The sequence below is a fragment of the Patagioenas fasciata genome, chromosome 4 (assembly GCF_037038585.1).
Source record: "Patagioenas fasciata isolate bPatFas1 chromosome 4, bPatFas1.hap1, whole genome shotgun sequence".
Taxonomy (NCBI): Eukaryota; Metazoa; Chordata; class Aves; order Columbiformes; family Columbidae; genus Patagioenas; species Patagioenas fasciata.
In genome coordinates, this window is record NC_092523.1 from 75625737 (window position 1) to 75643288 (window position 17552).

A 17552-nucleotide genomic window follows, 5' to 3' on the forward strand; every position below is an offset into this window, starting at 1 on the left:
TTTTAAAAAGTAAAGCTGGAGTAGCTACCTTCTAGGCACATCTAGATTTACCTTCCTCAGGAAGCTATCAAGCAGTATTACTAAAGGTTTGCCAATTTCCCTTGCTATTTCCTTCCAAATTCAGAGATGCAGTTAATCTAAGTCTCGGGCCCTGTCAACTTTTAATAGTTCTAATTAACCAACTACCTGTCCAGATTGGATCATAAAGCCTTTTAACATTTCATTTCTTTTCCCCCTTCAAGAAAATGGATCCTTGTTTCCGGGATGTGACCTTCAGCTTCTTCTGTAAATACCCAGGCAAAGGATATTAATTCAGGCTCAGTGTAGCATCAGTCTCATCTGTCACAGACTTCTTGCTCATTCCCTTTTGTGGCCCCACTGATTCCTTCGCTAGTCCTCTGTTTTTCATACATCAGATGAAAGATCTCCACTGAATTTCTTCACATCCTTGCCATTTTTTAAAAAGCATTTGCTACTCCAGCGTTTCCTGCCAGTGTTTATAATTGCTCCATTTCGAATGCAATGTCATCGGCAGACCTGCTAAGTAATATAATAATAACACAATAGACGAAACTGAAACCGTGGTAGGGGCCCGAGTGGCGAACTTGTCTGGAACTGGATATGTTGAAGTGGAAGTGGCTCTAGTTTTACAGCGTGTGGCGTGAGACCAGAATCTGGCCTTGTACATGAAATAGCTCATAAATTACCCGAGGCTTTTTAGTACGGCCCAGCAGCGATGCTGCCTGGTGTTAAGCGCTCTAAACAATATTTTGTAGGGTGCGTTCACGAGGAAACCTGAAAGTTGCCAGAACACCTTTTGGAGGAAAGCTTATATTTCCTCAGGAAAAAATAATAATCTGACTTTGTTCTGAAATATATCCCTTTTTCTTCCAAGAAGGCTATTATTACGGTATGTCTATGCTAGATTTTTCGTGGCAGCTCTGTCCATTTTTATGTTGGATTACATGGCCGTGTTTGATGTACTGTGTTACGCTCCATCCCACTGTTGTTACAAGCTTGAATCCCCACCTGATAAACTTTTTCCTTCTTTGCACGAAGGTGTTACACCTTGCAGACCTGCTGTGAGACTCTGGGTGCACAGGGAGGGCCTGGAGGGTGGGAAGGACATTTCTGGTGTGCGAGCCAGGTGACTCCCGACAGCTCTGTGACCCGGAAAGCACCTTCCAGAGGCAGCTAAAACACAAACAGGCCGCTGAGCTGGCAGGCATTGCTCGCCTGCTTTTACAGATCATTAAGCAGATCAAGAGAGGGCAGAGGCAACGTGAAACTACCATAGTTTATCTCCGAGGTCTCCGTAGCCTGCTCGAGACGCTCTGTGCGCAGGTTTGCCAACTGGCTGCAGAGCGCACACCACCTGTCCCAGTGCTTTGTGAGCAGTGAGAGGTTTCAGGGCACAGCTATTGCTCCAGACAGACACAGCAGCTCCTACCTCTGCACCCTGTTTTGGAGAGTACCTACACCATGTAGCTGGAGTAGAGAACGTCTCTGCAAAAGCTGTTTTAGCTTAACAGTCACTACTCCTACCTTTTTTTTTTTATACCTTAATGTCCTAAATCATATGCTCTATGTTGCTTAATACCACATCTGGCATTCTTCCCTTCCTTGCCGGTTTATGTACACATTAAATTAGAAAGTGGTCCTGTACCAGATCAAGCTTTGCTTCCTCCGCTCAATGTAATCCAGTCTGAGGTCTATATAATTAAACTCTCCCACTGTCGCTGCCATAGTCATTCTGCATGTTTTGCTTCTTATATGCTGTACCTGGTCAAGCTGTGCACAACACATTCCTTTTAGTACATCTCCAGTGTAGGGTAATCCATATAATTCTGCTACAACCTAGTTTATTCCTGGCTTTGATTTTCAACATGGGCCAGATTCTCTTTTGGGAACATGGCTAAGACTCTGCAGCTGTGGGAATGGGAGAGAGGGACAGAGAGTGGTCCATGCTTTGACAAACAACCATCACTTTTTAAATAGCATGCATAAAGAGAATTTACAAAACTGTGGAATCAGGCTCAAGACATTTGCCTGTGTCCTTTCGTCTGTTTTAAGTCCTGGTGAGCGATAGTCTCATACTATGTCCTAAGGATGATCAGAACAATTTGTTAGGCTGGGCCAGCTCTATTAGAGGGCTCTAGAAGTGAAATAGGAGGGGAGGGAAAATCAGAAATGCATTGCCAATACACTGAGCACAAAGTCTGCTTAGGCCTAGCCAAGGCTTTCTCAATTTAAATTCAAAATTTTTGCAATTTTGTTTCAAAATAGAAATAAGGTGGTGTACTACTGTACACAGTTGTTTTCCCAGCTAAGCCTTTTCAGTTAGCAAAAGTGTAAATAGTGTAAAATGTGATGTCACTTGAGAAAAAAAAAGCCGATCCTCTTTGTCCTGTTCTGTAGCGGCAATACCACTAAACAGCATTAGAGATTTAAGTATGCTGGTGTATCTCAGCACGACTTGCTCCCAACTTATTCTGAAAAAGAAATACAGAAAATTTGATTTCATTTGTTTTGAATTTTGCTGTATGTGAGTAAGTCTTGTTCTCACCCAGTGTAGGTGTTTTTTAGTGTCTACAGGGTGCTAAATATCGGTATTTATGTTAAAGTGCAAGCATTGCCTGGTTGTACTTTCACACATCACTTGCTGTTTCTTTCCCACATGGGAAGGCACGCTGCTGTGTTTGTAGTTTGGTTTGATGAAGGTGGTTAGGGGCCCGTGTAAGCAACAGCAGCATTTTGCCTCAAGAACTGATACTATTTAGAGGCCAAAATAACAAGCAGAATTCCCTAAGATGGGAGTATATTGTGTTTGGTCAGGATTCCCGAGGAAGGAAGTACTTTGAATGTTGTTTGTGTAGAAATGACATCGCGAGACCTCTCTGTGTGGCTCACGCTGGAACCCTGGGTAGACAAGGAATCCACACCAGTGCCTGCCTGTTCTGCTGCCCCAGCCAGGGACACTCATGAGGTCCTGGTTGTTTTCTGCTACTCAGCTCAACACTGAGATTGGCAGAAATGCCTTTTTTTTTCCAGCTAAAGTGCCTTCTCAGGGAGTCCCTTGTGTCCTTCTTCCCCAGCAGCAGCCAGCCCATCGAATCACCCAAACCTCTTTGCTCACAGAACAGAGCCAGCTGCCTCGATACCTTTTTCTCGCTCTTGCTGTCACACTTCCCAGCCACCCTGGGAAGCTGGCAGACGAAGCTGAGACCCAAACATGTAATTTGCAACGCGCAATTTGTGTTGCATCATACCTAGCTGGAGCTCTGATTCCTGGAGTACCCAGAATATATCTACAAATAGATCATGTTGTGTCAAAAATCAAATGGAAGGTGATATAATTGTGGCCTATATAATTAGAAAGCAAGAATCAGAATGTCTAACTAATGGCAACACCTGGAATACCTGCACAAAAACCTAATCAAAATCCAGGGAAGCTTATAAATGGCTGTTTCTGCCCCTTTAAAAAACTGCTCAGAATATTGCAAATTACACTTTGATCACACTTCTGCTGGTGTAAAGCACATCCAAATCAAGCATAATACAATAATCTGACTTTTCCAGAAGGTCACATCCACTTAAACATACAAAGTGGCACACAGTAGGTTTTTCTAAAGGTAGACACCTACCTATAAAATCATGGTGAATCCAAGTTTAATAAAGTTTGCTTGATGTTATGGAGCCTACAAGGCTGTCAGAGGTACAGGGAAGGAGGAGGAGGGAGAAGCAGCTTTAGGGCTGTGTGGAAACAAAACCTTTCTTCTCTCCTTTTAAATATTTCTGCTCAGCCCTGATTGAACATAGGATGAAAAGCCGCTGTCTTGAGATTTGAGGAAAACAAAGGATTTCTGTTTCCACTATTACATTGAAAAGTTCTTTACTGCATGAAAGGTCATCCCTTCTAAACTTCCGCAGACTTGTGGCTTAGGTTTTGGAGGAATACAGCTGCTGGTACCATGGAAATCTGTTATCACGAAGATGTGGTATCTCAGAATAGTCCATGTGGTTGGGAACACTCACTCTGTGTTCTTTGTATCAATTTTACATTGTATCTTGAGTGAAATATTTGGAAAATGAGGTTTTAGCTTTTAAAGGTACTGTGGCAGCGTAGAAGGGTGGTGTGTTTTAACCCCAATTCTCTGTTATTACGCAGTAAGGATGGCAGAGCCATGGCCTGAGGTGTTGTACTGAGGCTGGCAGTCATGATGCCAAGAGGAGCAATGGGCTCTTCCAGAATTGGGCCCTATGATTTGACATTGCTTTTGAGCTGATGTTTCTCTCTATTATCTGGCTTGTCAAAAACAGCCCTAGCATCCATTAGAGCTTGTCATGACAATTGTTTGAAGAAAAAAAGAAAAACTTCCAGAAAACATTCTTCTGTCAAAATACAGCATTTTACAAAAATACAGAGTGTTTAATGGAAGTGTGTTGGTTTCAATGAAAATTTCTCAGGGAAAAGTCCTCAAGGCTAGGCTGGAATTTTTAGGAAAGAAAGAGAACGGCTACCTGGGGCACTGGTGACCCCATGTAGTGTCCAGCCTGGGTGCAGACATCTGGGTGCTCATCTGCCTCGCTACGGCCTCTTCCACTTTCTGTCAGTCTTGTCCAGAGGTGTGGTGGTGTGTGAATAGTTCACCATTCATTCCTGGTATCTACCATGGGGGACAGAGGCCAACGTCCCAGCAGGGCAGTTAATTTAAACTCAGTCCTGTGGTGGATATGTCCAAGTGCCCCTCTTAACTCTTTCACTTTTAAAAACGTTTGACTGAAATTAAGCTCTGAAACTGGGCTTTTCCTCCTGTTGATGTAACAAAATTGTTATATTCCTGACATTACTTCTTAAGTACATTGTCCATCAAGTAAAACCAAAACAGGCTGTAGTCCAGTAGGTGCTAGATCCAGTCATGCACGGTTTATATGCACACTTTACTAGCAGTCAGGGTGAAGGTTTTATGTTTTCGGATGAGCAATGGGGGAAATTAGGCCTACCAAGGACTATCTTCATTTGTGCTCATGTGCTTTTCTCCACAATTTGGAAGTAAAAGAAGTGAAAGCCTAAAGTTGTCGTTCATTTTGGAGACAGGAAGGAGTGGATTGAAGTCAATGCCAGGTTCTGGCTGCTGCTATGTTTGAGTTGCCTAGCATGCTAATGAAAATAATATTATAATTAATATTGCATAGTTGTGCTTTCACCCACATTTTCAGGTCAGGAGCACCCTTGTACTCTCACTCCATTATGTATCAAAGTGTATATAAGCAGGACTGTGATCTGCCTGCTCCTCGCCTCATTTTGTGCTGTTTGTTCTTTCAAGCAGTTGGGAAGAGACGTGCAGGCTCTTCTTGGGCCCTGCTGTCCTAAGGGGCTGCTCCATGGGCAGCTCATACAGCAGCAGTGATCTCTGCTTGGTCCTCTGCTTCCTCCCTTCATGGCCAACCACAGCCTGTCCTGCAGGAGGGATTTCCAAGAGAGTCAAGTATCACAGGCAGCACTTAAACACGGAATCAAAGAGTCACCTTTAGATGTTTCCGTTGAAGTTGTTTTCAAAGAGAAATACAAAGAAGCAAACTCAGCTCTCCCTGATACATCTGATGCCACTCTACTCAAGTCAAAAGCTAAAACCAACATAAACCCTAGAAATTTTATTTCCTGGGCTCAGAAAACAAGAGTCAACAAAGGGCCTGGTCTCAGACTGTGATCCAGGTGCTGAAAGAAGCGGAGAATCGGGACAAGTTTTGTTCCAGATACTTTTCCATATACAGGAGAGCCATATAGACTTGAAGCATTAGTTCACATTTGTAGGAGATCTTTTATTCTGTGTTCAGATGTCCCAGCCTAGCAACATGCAGACCTTCCAAGTGTCTCACCTTGGAAAGCTCAACTGTCAAAGAAAGGCATCTTACCAGATGTCCCAGTCTGAATGACAGCCTGTCCCCAAACCCTGTTTGCTCGACCTGTTGTGATGAAGTGGGTGGAACGATTTGTACAGGCAAGTTGCCTGAATGGCTTTCGAATGGAAATTAAAAACTGCTGTCTTGCACATTGGATGGTTGAAACTATGGTGAACTGATATGCCAGAGTTCCTGTTGTACCTCCATGTAGCAGATACGATCTAGTTTGGGCCAATGATATAGGAGAGATTTTTTTTAATTTACAAATGATTTCTTTGTAGCTGTAATGATTTCTTTGTAATTGTATGAATCTGAACACAAATGAGATAAGGTTTTTGTTTATTCAAAATAAGAAAAGATCTATAGTGTTAATGTGTTCCAACTAAAAATCTCCAGTAATCTATTATTATATCGTTAAAATATTTTGAACTAAATTGGTTATAATATTTTTATGAAAGGCTGGTCTGTGAAGGCAGTAGTTTCCTACTACATGCAATATAAAACATTTCACATGCATGAAAAACTAGCGTACCAAATTTCACGCTATAAATAAGGCAACTGTAAAATGTAAATGCTTAGGAAACACCAGCAAAATTCAGCCAACAAAGCAGGGATCAGAAATTTATACCCTCGTTACTGGTAATTACAGTCACATTCTTTACTGAACTGTATTCCCAGCCAACACATAAAAGTGTCCTGATGCATTACCTGCTCAGAACGCAGCCACCCCAGCACACGTGTGCCAGAAAACGGATCCGCGGCTCCGTGGCCGTGTTAGCACATGGAGCTCGGCATGCGCTGCTGTAAATGTATCTGTCTACCTTTTAAGCAAAGTAGCTGAAAGTCCCTCAGGGTGTTCTTACGAAATGTAAATTCACTGACTTGGAGACCTCAGCAAAAAAATCGCTGCTTTTAGTGGATGGCGGTTTAACACTTTCCTGTCCGTAAGAAAGTGAGGAAAGAGAAATGCAGTCCCATGGTTCTTTTTACTTACATTCAGTGTTTGTCTGTTTTCTTCTTTAGCAGTTTATAAAAGTAACCTGTTGGTTTTTTTGATGGTGGTGGTGGGTTTTTCTGGAGTACGTGGTTTTTTTGCATGTGTGGTTTTTGTTTTTTGTTTTTTTTTTTTCAGAAATAAGCAATAAATTCTTAATGCTCTTGTGACAGATCAATCTCAACCTGTCAATAATTCATATTTGATACTTCCGCTATTTAAGTTAAGAAGGAATTGTGAGGAAAGATGAGCTTTGTGTTGGGTTCAGATTGACGTCCCCTGCTAAGGCTGTTAATATGCCTTAGAGGTAAAAAACGCACACATGTGGGAGCTTAACTTCATGAGTTGTCTTCTTGCAAGTATTTTGACAGTAGGGCATGAACCACATGCTCTTTCTTTGAATGGTGCGCACACACACTTCATTAATGTGTCTTAAAAAGTCCAGCTAACTAGGTTCAGACGCATGAAGATACCCATCCAGAGTGGCAAGCACTTGCGTGTTTGGTTTCGGTGGAACTGTAGCAGTTCTTTGTATCTGAAAATCGGGTCCTTTTCCATGTAGAGTGGGCTGCCAAGTGCCACCTGTCCACTTCTAAGGCCACTCGGCTGTAGCCATGAAGCCAAGCCAAAGCACAGGTGCCCTTGGGAAGGGAGCTTGTTGCCTGGAAGATTGCTGTGGCTTGAGCACCTTCTTCAGGAGTCAGTCATTCAAGCCTTAAATTATTTTGGTAGTTCTTGATGGGCTGACAAGCCCATGACCTGTTACAAAGAAGGTACTACTCTCCCCAGAGCAGTCAGATGAGCTGAAGTCCACACTAGCCAAATCCTGGATGCTCTCAGCTTGGAAAACAGGGTATCTAAGACAAATCATGGAAGTTGGAACCCAAAAGCTTTGCTCTTGATCGTTCTAAGCGCTTTGAGGCTTAAAAAAATAAGCATTAAGGATATTTAGTGCATTATAAAGATTTCTACATGCCTTTCTCAGGTGAAAAGACCCGCTGTCCTAGCAGTGTTTGTCAACTTTTTTTGGCAATTTGAGCATCCCTAAACATTCCCCAGTGGACAGGCAGACACTCTGGGTAGCAGGTCTACATCTCCTTACAAAAGGCTTCCTTTCTCTGTTAATTTTTTTGTCCTATTGGAAGTAGTTAATGGAAAACCACCAGTCTTAATGCATTTCAGTAAGCTGATTCTCTTTGTGATCTTTAAATGGTAACACTAAAACAACCTTGAGTTTTAAATCATAGTGACACTCTATGTAAAAATGTACTCTGGGTTTCCTGTATATATTGCTAGTGATGTAAACAGTCAGCTTTCTTCCATTTAGAAGTTACAGTGCTGCTTTTCTTTGTCCAGTTCTCCAAATTTGACTGGACTCTGGTGGCCACATCTCTGCTCTTTTTGTTTTTCATCACCATCTCTTTTTTAAGATGAAGTAAACTATTTCATAGACTTGCTAATTAATATTGGTTACTTCCTGTCCTACGGGTTGTACAAACATAGTGGAAGAAAAGATCCCTTCCCTGATGATCTGATACCAGAAGGAGCAGATGGAGATGTACTAACACAGGTCTTGCACGTCACTGATGTTGTTGGTAGATTTTGGCTGGTGGGGCTGATTGCACAAGCTAGCAGAAAATGTCATTGGTAATGCGCAAATTGAAGAAGTTTATTCAGAGCTAGATGATGGATGTGTACAGAAGCCAGGGAGGCCTTCTTCATGATGCACTAAGGGAACAGGTCACGCTCATCCTGTTCTCAGGGCTGTGTATAAACTGCTTCGCAAAGCTTAAAGGGTATGTCATAGGGGTAAAGAAAGGATGTAGTCCTGCTCACCCCCTGGGGAAGAGGGAGGAGAAAAGCCACCTGAGCACCAGAGTTATATCACGTATTCTTCCTGATGTGCAGTCAAGTCTTAATTTCTCTGGGCCAGTGTGGTCCTGCAACTGTCTTCCTTGAACTAATCACAGCTGGTTTCTCAACACAAGCAAACTCTTAGGGAAACTTGCTTCTCTCTCCTGTGAATGCATGCAAGAAACAAAGTGCCTTTTTTTTTTTTACATAGTCACATTTCAGATTAGAACTAGATGATATAAGCACAAGACACATCATTACCTAGGAGAATCCGTTAATACCTGTAATCAATAAACAGGTACAGGGCTGTTTCTTATATTACAGTTACAAAACAATGCATAGTGTTTGCTAACTGCTGTTCACTTCTGAATACTGCATGTTACTAGCTCGTTAATTACTGCCACAGTTTGCACAAATTATTCCGTAATTAATTGGCCTCTAAAACGCTCTACCATTCTGCTGTAGCTCCTTCACTTTTGGGAAGTGTTACTCAACATCCTATTTTTTATACCAGTTTTTCATACGAGCTTCGCCAAAGGTCTTCAAACATGTCATCTTGGCAGATGAAAACGTGACTTAGGAATGGCCACAAGTAATATGTGAAAAGTTGTAGAAGCAATGAAATATCACCATTGAATGCAAAATTAATGTGGTGTTCCTACATCATGAATTCTTCCTACCAAACTATAACCAGGAAATAGTGTAAAAAGTTTGAATGCACACTACTTAATAATTTATGTAGTAATTCAGGAATCGGTTCAAGTCTTAGACTAATTTATTTGTATCCATTTCAACAATACAACTGACATAATGGTATAAAATAATAACCTATACAAACCCAGCATCCTTCACTAGCATGGATCCCGAAGTAAAAGCATCAGTTGTGGAAATGAAGCCACCACTTCAGACACCTGTGCCAGATATATTACAGACCCAGTCGTCCCCAGTGCCTCTGGTGAGCCAGTTATGAACTGCAGGGATTCAGCATCATAGGTGAGTGGGCCAGTCTCAGTTAGGAAAGAAGCATCTTCTCAACAGAGAGTTGCAGAGAGAGAGAGGCAGGCAGAGATGTAATTATTTAGGTGGTACATAGCTCTTTATCATCTCTTAATGACTGAAAGTACTGGGTGTGATTTTAAGTCTCATATGAAAAGAAGCAACACAAATAGTAAATAGCATAAGCCCTGCTTCACAGGGCTCAGTTTCCAAAAGCCAGTCTCATAGTGCCAGTCCATGCTCAACATGCAGGGCTCCTGGAAAAACATTAACATTGATATAAGTGGTTACATGGGAGCAGAAATCTAAAAACCTAGTCCCAGCTGCACGGGGTGCAAGGCCTTTGGGAAATTCCAGTCGATACCTGGATTGTAAAGAGAGAGATCACACAACGGCCTTGGAGTAAATCAGTGTTATGAATTGTTAATCTACACCCACTATCCAGCCAAAAGAAATAAAATGAAAGCTCTCGGTGTCTTACACTGGTGCAAAGCCGTAATCAGAAGGCAAACTTTTCAAGGAGAACAAATTCTTCCCAGGCACAAACCTCTACAGCCCATAGTGATGAGGGTTGCAAAGTACTTCCATGAAAACGAGCTCCTAAGTCATCCCTGCCATGTAGTAGACACAGTCATGGATTTTTATTAGAGAAAATGATTCTGATCTATATATTCATTTGAAAAATAGATGGTGATGGAGGAGATCAGTATGTGGTGGCTGCACTTAGTGGTAACTGAAGATTAGTACAATTTGATGTGGTTTGGGTGCCTTGATGAGAGTTGAAGATTAACAGGTATGTGCAAAATGAAACAAAATGACAAGCATAGCTAGCATGTCATCTACTTTCTGGACTCAGAAGGCCTAAATGGACACTGGAACTGAAGGACTCGCCTGTAAAGGTGATCTTCCAGAATAAAAAGTGATCCATGTTACACAGTTAAATGTGGTAAAAGATTGTATGGTTGCATGTTCGGCTCCTGCAAATACATTAGTGTACTTTGATCTCCAGGGTTGCCAGGCCAGCTTCTGCCTTTGTTAAATCAGATGCTTTTTTTGATGAATCTGCAGGGGATGTGGTGGGTTGTTGAGCATTACACTGAGCTAAAACTACTGAGACAAGCAATTGTGGACCATCTAAGCTGAAGAGCATTAACAATTGAGCTTTGGTGGCAGTATTTGATAAAAGAAAGATACATTATCCTAACTTTGCTGAAAGGGCTGCCAATGTAGAGTGTTGGATGTGACTCTGAGGAGAGTACGAATGTGAGCTCAGATTAGATGAGTAAAATGAGAAGGAAGTTAATATTCAATTAAATATGAAAATGGTTGAACTGTAGGTTTAGCCTGGAAGTTAGAGATCTGAATTTTTGCATAGTAACAGAAATTTTACCAGCTATTTGATGAGTGTATTGTTACACGTGAACACGTTTGATTAGAAACCCATGGCCAGCAGTGACAGGCACAAGACAGAACTACTGAGGAATGCAGAATCGACTGGCCTGTATTAATACCATGACAGCAAATACAGCTAAGCTATCAAGATAGTAGAAAGGCTTTCTAGCTCTAATACAAATTCCTAAATTGTTTTGGCACTAAACTCAGAATTGCAGAGGCAGACGCAAAGGATGACTCTGAACATGATAGGAACGCAAATAGCTGCTTTTGCTGAAACATGGAAACGCTCTCCTTAGTACTAAATGGAAAAACATGATTTGGGGAGACATCAGTAAAAAAGCCGAGTGTTGTCAGGTGAGAAAATGAGGTCAAAGTGAAAGAAATATTCTTCTTTCTAATGTTTAAGGAGGCAGAACCAAAGCTGAGTTTCAAACTGGCAGAAAAAAATTGAGGGAGATAAAATGTTGCAGGAATCTGGCTGAGACTGCAGCTAAATCAAAGAGGTAGGAATTAATGATCTACCCTGAGGTATAATACACATGGCATAGTATAGGTGGCCCAGCAGAAGCAGCAAATCAAGCTTAGTGTGAGGTTTGGAATCAGGAAAACTGAAAAAAAAGGGAAAAATAAAATCCATTTATTGCCAAGGGAGGAAAGTTTATAATAAATGGGAAGCGAGGTCTAATGCAAAGTGAATACATAGGATTAGCTAGATGTATTGTTTTCTTCTTGAGCAGTATGAGTGAACGCTAATATAGCTTTTATATATATAGAAAAAGTAGCAGGGCTTTGCAGGAAGAGCTTCAATGTTTTATCAAAACGTGGATCTCAACCCAGAACTTCAGGTAAAACACTGCAGTTGTTGCCCCCCTCGCTGAAATGATACTGGGGAGACGCAGTGAGAGCAGCTGGTGCACAGTGCTTTCCTACCAACACACAAACATCTAAATGAAAGCTTTATCTCTCTAATTACTTGCTATGGCTGGTCTAGATGGTACCCCAAACCATGCAATTAATGGTACTCGATCCTCTTTGTCCTTAGGCTGCCATATGTGTGTGGCACTGCAGGACAAAAATGATGATTTTAGGTTGAATGGGGAAGTATCCACCCCCTTCACTGGTGTATGTTAATGCTGTTAGAGGTACACAAATGATACCAAATTCTATTTGATCTACCAGGCGTCATCCCAGGTGTTTTAAAGGGTGGTCATAGTCAGTGGAGGATAACATCAAACAAGAAGCTTTGACATGAGAGTATGACTGAAGTGAAAATGCAGGTTAAATTTGTTGATGCTTTTTACAAATTATAGGAACCAAATCATCTATTTCCTTTCCTCCTACTACCAAATCGAATGATGTACAACTAGAACCAAGCAAACTGTCCTATTAAGGTAGAAACGGCATGTAATCATTAGCATGTAATCATTACTATGTACCTTATATTTTTCTATGCTGTATCAAGCCATGTGTCCACTTTCCCCAGCTGCAACCAGGAGACAGATAACTTCCTAATGAAAGGGAAGCATTACGATACCTGACTTATTGCTGTTATTGAGCCAGCAGACTTCCCTGCTCGCTGAGTCTATTCCACAACCCATGAGATAAATCCTTTTAGGTAAAAAGCACTGGAGGAGTCAAGTGGTATTAGAGACATATGTGTATATGCAGATCCCAATGTATTCCAGATAGTAGCTTCGATGGCAATTCCTCTTCCAAGACAGGGAGTGCAAGAGGTGTTAGAAACTTGCTTTCCTTTGACTCAAATGTGTTTAGACTTCCCAGCAATGCAAGAGGTAACACTTTTTCCCTTGTACAAATCACGTGCAGTACTGACCACTTTGGAGAGGTCTGAATGCATCATCCTTAACAAAGAGAGAAAAGGTGAGAGTTTCAGCCCTTTTGCTCCTCTACACCAGATTAAAAGAAAAGAATGAATTAAAGCCACCCTAAGTATCCTGTATCAGCTGAGATCCCATTCTCCTTGGGGCAGGGATGGAGCTTGGAGTGGCAGGGAAAGTAAAGAGGCACAAGTTTGGGGAGGAGAACCTTAGGAAGTTAATGAAGACTGTAAGACATCCTTAATTACATCATTGACTTCTCCAGCACCCCAGATCAGGGTGCCCTGAAGCTCTAGGACAGCTGCTCACTCTGGAGTAACTCTGATTTTTGTCTGTTTAATTACATTATTGACATAATGGATAATAAATTAGAATCACATAGGGAGGAAACACTCAGGAATTTAAGTTACTTAGAAGAAAGAGAGATTTTTTAAGTATAACAACAAATATAAAATTTAAAGTGTAATATTGTTCTTTATTAATTCAATAAGTGAAAATGTAACAAGGAGAAACAAATATTTGAAATGCTGTCTTGAAAACTCTGGACTCATTGAATGATATGAGTTGTGGAAACCTAAAAACTACAGAGAAAATAAACAATAAACAGAGAAAATTCATTCAAACCAGGGGAAACTGTTGAAATAGGAAAAATAGTTCTTCAGGGTATTTTTCTGGGACCCGACTACTTTCTGTGACCAGCATATATTTTTGCCTGTTCTTTTGCTCCCTTTCTCCCTCCTAAAAGTTGTGAAGAATGCATCAGTCACTGCAGAACACACTGTGATTGAATGGGTTGTGAAAGTTACTGAGGAGCTGGGCTAGAGTAATTGCAATAATTATACATTACTGTTAACGTCTTTATTCATCCTGGTGGCAAGATTTACTCGGAGGGAAATGTTAGGGGGAATAAAGAAGGGTGACAGGCTGATCTTTCTTGTCCTCTGGACAGAAGAAAGACCAGTGAGTCAAATCCCGTCCCCCTTTCCTCATGGCCGTGCTCATTTTCTCACCTTCCATAAGGATCTCTAATCCATCCCAGATGCATCTGCCTTTGAAATCCTTTAAAACCCACTTTTTACTGCAATGCTTGAAGAAAACACCTTGCTAAAGGTACCTAGGTGGATTGGTAATTGAGGAGAGCTGGTTTTATTTATAGTTAAAGACATTGTACATAAACCAGACCTAGTGATAACTAAAACTACTTGGATTCACAACTACCCCGTTGTGCATAGTTGCTGTGAACATACGACTGTACTGCTATTACTCCTGTCTTTTCCAGTCTTCCCCTTCTCATTGCTTCCTACCCTTGTTAATCGTATTGCTTCTTAAATTAAGTGTGCTGTAAATCTGATCAGTATTTGAGCTTTGAGTCCTCTGGATCAGTCCCGGACGGTGGTTGGGAAGCCTGTTGTTTCCTGCACGCTCTCTCTTACAGCATCTGGTGCATTGGCCTCCTCGTTGCGAATGGGTCACTGGAGCACCGCGGGTTGGACTAATCTCACCTGGCTTTACCCTTTAACACGTAAATCTGAGCCGAGGGAGATAGATAAGAATCTTTAAGATGCTATTCAGACTTATCTGTGACCTGTATCTGAAGCAGATTATGTTATTGGCAGCTCAAGTTCGGCGTCCCTCAGGACCACTGTGCAAGCAAATGTATGTAAAGGTACACATGTATATGTGTATATTCATTTTTAGGTCTATCCTGGGAAGCAAATATCATTGGGAAACAGTGTTTTGTTAGGAAAAAAAAATGAATGGGTTTGTTGAGTTGGACCAAACGCAGAAGAAGGTCAGGCGAATTAACGATGCTGAAGTGATTGTTGTGGGGTGCAGTGGCCAAGGAAGAATATCAGCCAAAGTGGACAGTGAACTCAATTCTGGAGGCTCAGCATGGGTGTATTTAAGCATGGGGTGCATATATTATCTGTAGACTCATACATCACACTGGAAAGAGCAGGATGCAGACAGATATTTGAAATACAGATTTGATAACAATAGAAATGAAAGATGAGTAACCCTAAAATCCCTAAATATAAAAAGACATTTATCATGGCTACAGCAGGAAGTGAACCACAGGAATGCAGATAGAATTATACACGGTGATGAATTTCATATGGTAGGAAAATGCGGGAGCTTAGTACCTCTGTCAGTGTGTGAAAACATACATCCCTTAAACATCCATTTCTTTTACGTACTCCGCAGGTCTGCTGTGACACCACTGTTTTATAGCGTGGCACAAATGGGAAGCTCGAGTGCTCCTGTTTTTTTGAACTTTCTCTTTGTCCACAGTGGATTTCACAGTAGTGGGTTTTAGCAGCTGAGGTTCTCTAAGACAGGAGAAGGAATGATGGGTGGAAAAACAAAAAGCTAATTCTGAGACAGAATTTAACAAAGAGAAAGGCTAAAAAACTCCAGTCATTAAAGTCAAAATATTTAGAAGCATTCCCAAAGGACACATTTAATTTCTGATTCAGAACAAGACTAATGTACCACTTAACCTACAAGTTTACATGAGACTTAAATGATACGCAGTAGGAACTCTCATCAAAGAGATACAAAGCTCTAAAACTTGCAGCGTGAACTGAATGGTACATGAAGACGTTCATATTTTTGAGGTAAACATGTTACTGGTGTTCTCAGTACCATGCTTTTAAAGATACAAAATGAACACCTATTTTAGGCGACTATTTATTCACTCATACTAGTGCTTTAGAAATAACATAGACATTTAAAAATCATAACACCCGCAATTCGTCTAGGAGTACTAAAAGAAAATAATGTATTGTTAAACAAAATGATCAGTGTCTGAGGTCTTTGACAAGTGTAAAAACAACGCTCTTTCACAGGCAGCACTATTAAATAATTATTAATTTGCAGTAATAGTGGGGTTCAGGTTCTCCAACTATCCTGTGAAAACATCCGCAAAAATATTGAGCAGGTATTTATTTGGTGACAATACTAATCCTAGGTGACAGACAGTGTTCTCAAGGCTTTTTTTGTTGACAAAGACAACAATACTGCTTCCTCATAAATAGCTGTATAATGACTACAATCTGCAAAATCCAAAGTCATTAAAAAAATCTACATTCAGAGAACACAGTCCTCACTCTTTCTGAAAGACAGCTTCCTTATTATGACTTTTTCCATTTTGATTGAGCCAGATGCCAACAAATTTATTTTAGGGTCTGTTCTTTAAGAACCGAGAGCAAATTATTAGCAGAAGCCATCAGCAAAATAACAACAGAGTGGAGTTTGCTGTAACAAACTTGAGAAATAATTACCAGGCCCCTTATGCATCTTTACTTTCTCCATGTTTTTGCTGCTGAAGGGTGGGATCATCATTTCCATGCTGATGCCCGGTCACAGCTCCTTATTCATAGCAGGATTTGGTTCAGCACGGCTGCAATCGGAGTGTGGATTCACACTACCTTAATATGCCAACCCCTGGGACTGCAGAATTCTGGCACAGCCTGTGAATTAATCTGGAATAGCATCATTTTGCCCTCAGGACATCAAATACTGCTGACCTCTCATAAATCTGACCCACGTCTTGTGATCAAGGCCAAGAAATAAACATCAGTCTCAAATTAGCGTTCCTCGGTGTCACAACCCCATTACAAGTGGCATAAACAAAATGAAGAAGCAATGCTTTCCCCGTCCCACCTCCCGACTGCCTCCTAGGATGGCTGTGCTCATAAAACAAAGATCATTAAAGAGGACTTTTGTATTAATGATTGAGTGTACATTACAGTAATCAGATAATGGCTGTATTAACTTTCATTAGAGGTCTCAAGAAACCCATCTTTGCTATGCATGATAAACTAATTTCTTCTAAATACTTTGACAATGTTGTTGATTGAAGCCTTAATGCTCACTTTATCTATAAGGGCAATTGTTTTTTGGTCAGTTTATTACTTTGTGTAGCAGCAAACCTGAATGTTAAATAGGCTTGATAGGTGTTAAGGAGAACTCTGCATACTGAGTGATCTGTACCCTGAAGTATTTGTATAGCTTTTATATATACATATATATACTTACTTACAGTCCAGGTATGAAAGAACCCTGTTATTTGATCTCAGTTATCAGCTAAAACATCTTGGACCATTAAGTACCAAGAGTGGTAAAATAATGTTAATTAGCAATGAGCAATTCTGTCGTCCTGCTTAGGATAACGCTTGCAAACTTGGAATCAAGTGGTTACAGAGGAGCGGGGATAACAGAACTTCATGACCAAAGGTAGATTGGTCCTTGTTCAATTGCTCGATAATATCTCCTGGTCTGCCTGTAGCATGTTTTAACAAGATCTCTGTACTCAGGGCCTTGTTGCTCCATTCTGCAGGTGCAGTGTAAAACAGGTGTGTGTCTGCTCAGGGGGGCTAAAGTTACACCCAGAAAGGTTCCCAGCACTAACTGAAACATAATTGTCATTCGGAGCATGCAGCAAGGTGTGTGGGGAATCGGCTGGCACGCCAGCGAGCGAGCGAGAGGTGAGAGGGCTTTCTCTAGGGGCTCATCTAGGCAGCGCAGCGCTGGCTGCCATCATAACAACTCTCTCACTGGCCCGAGAG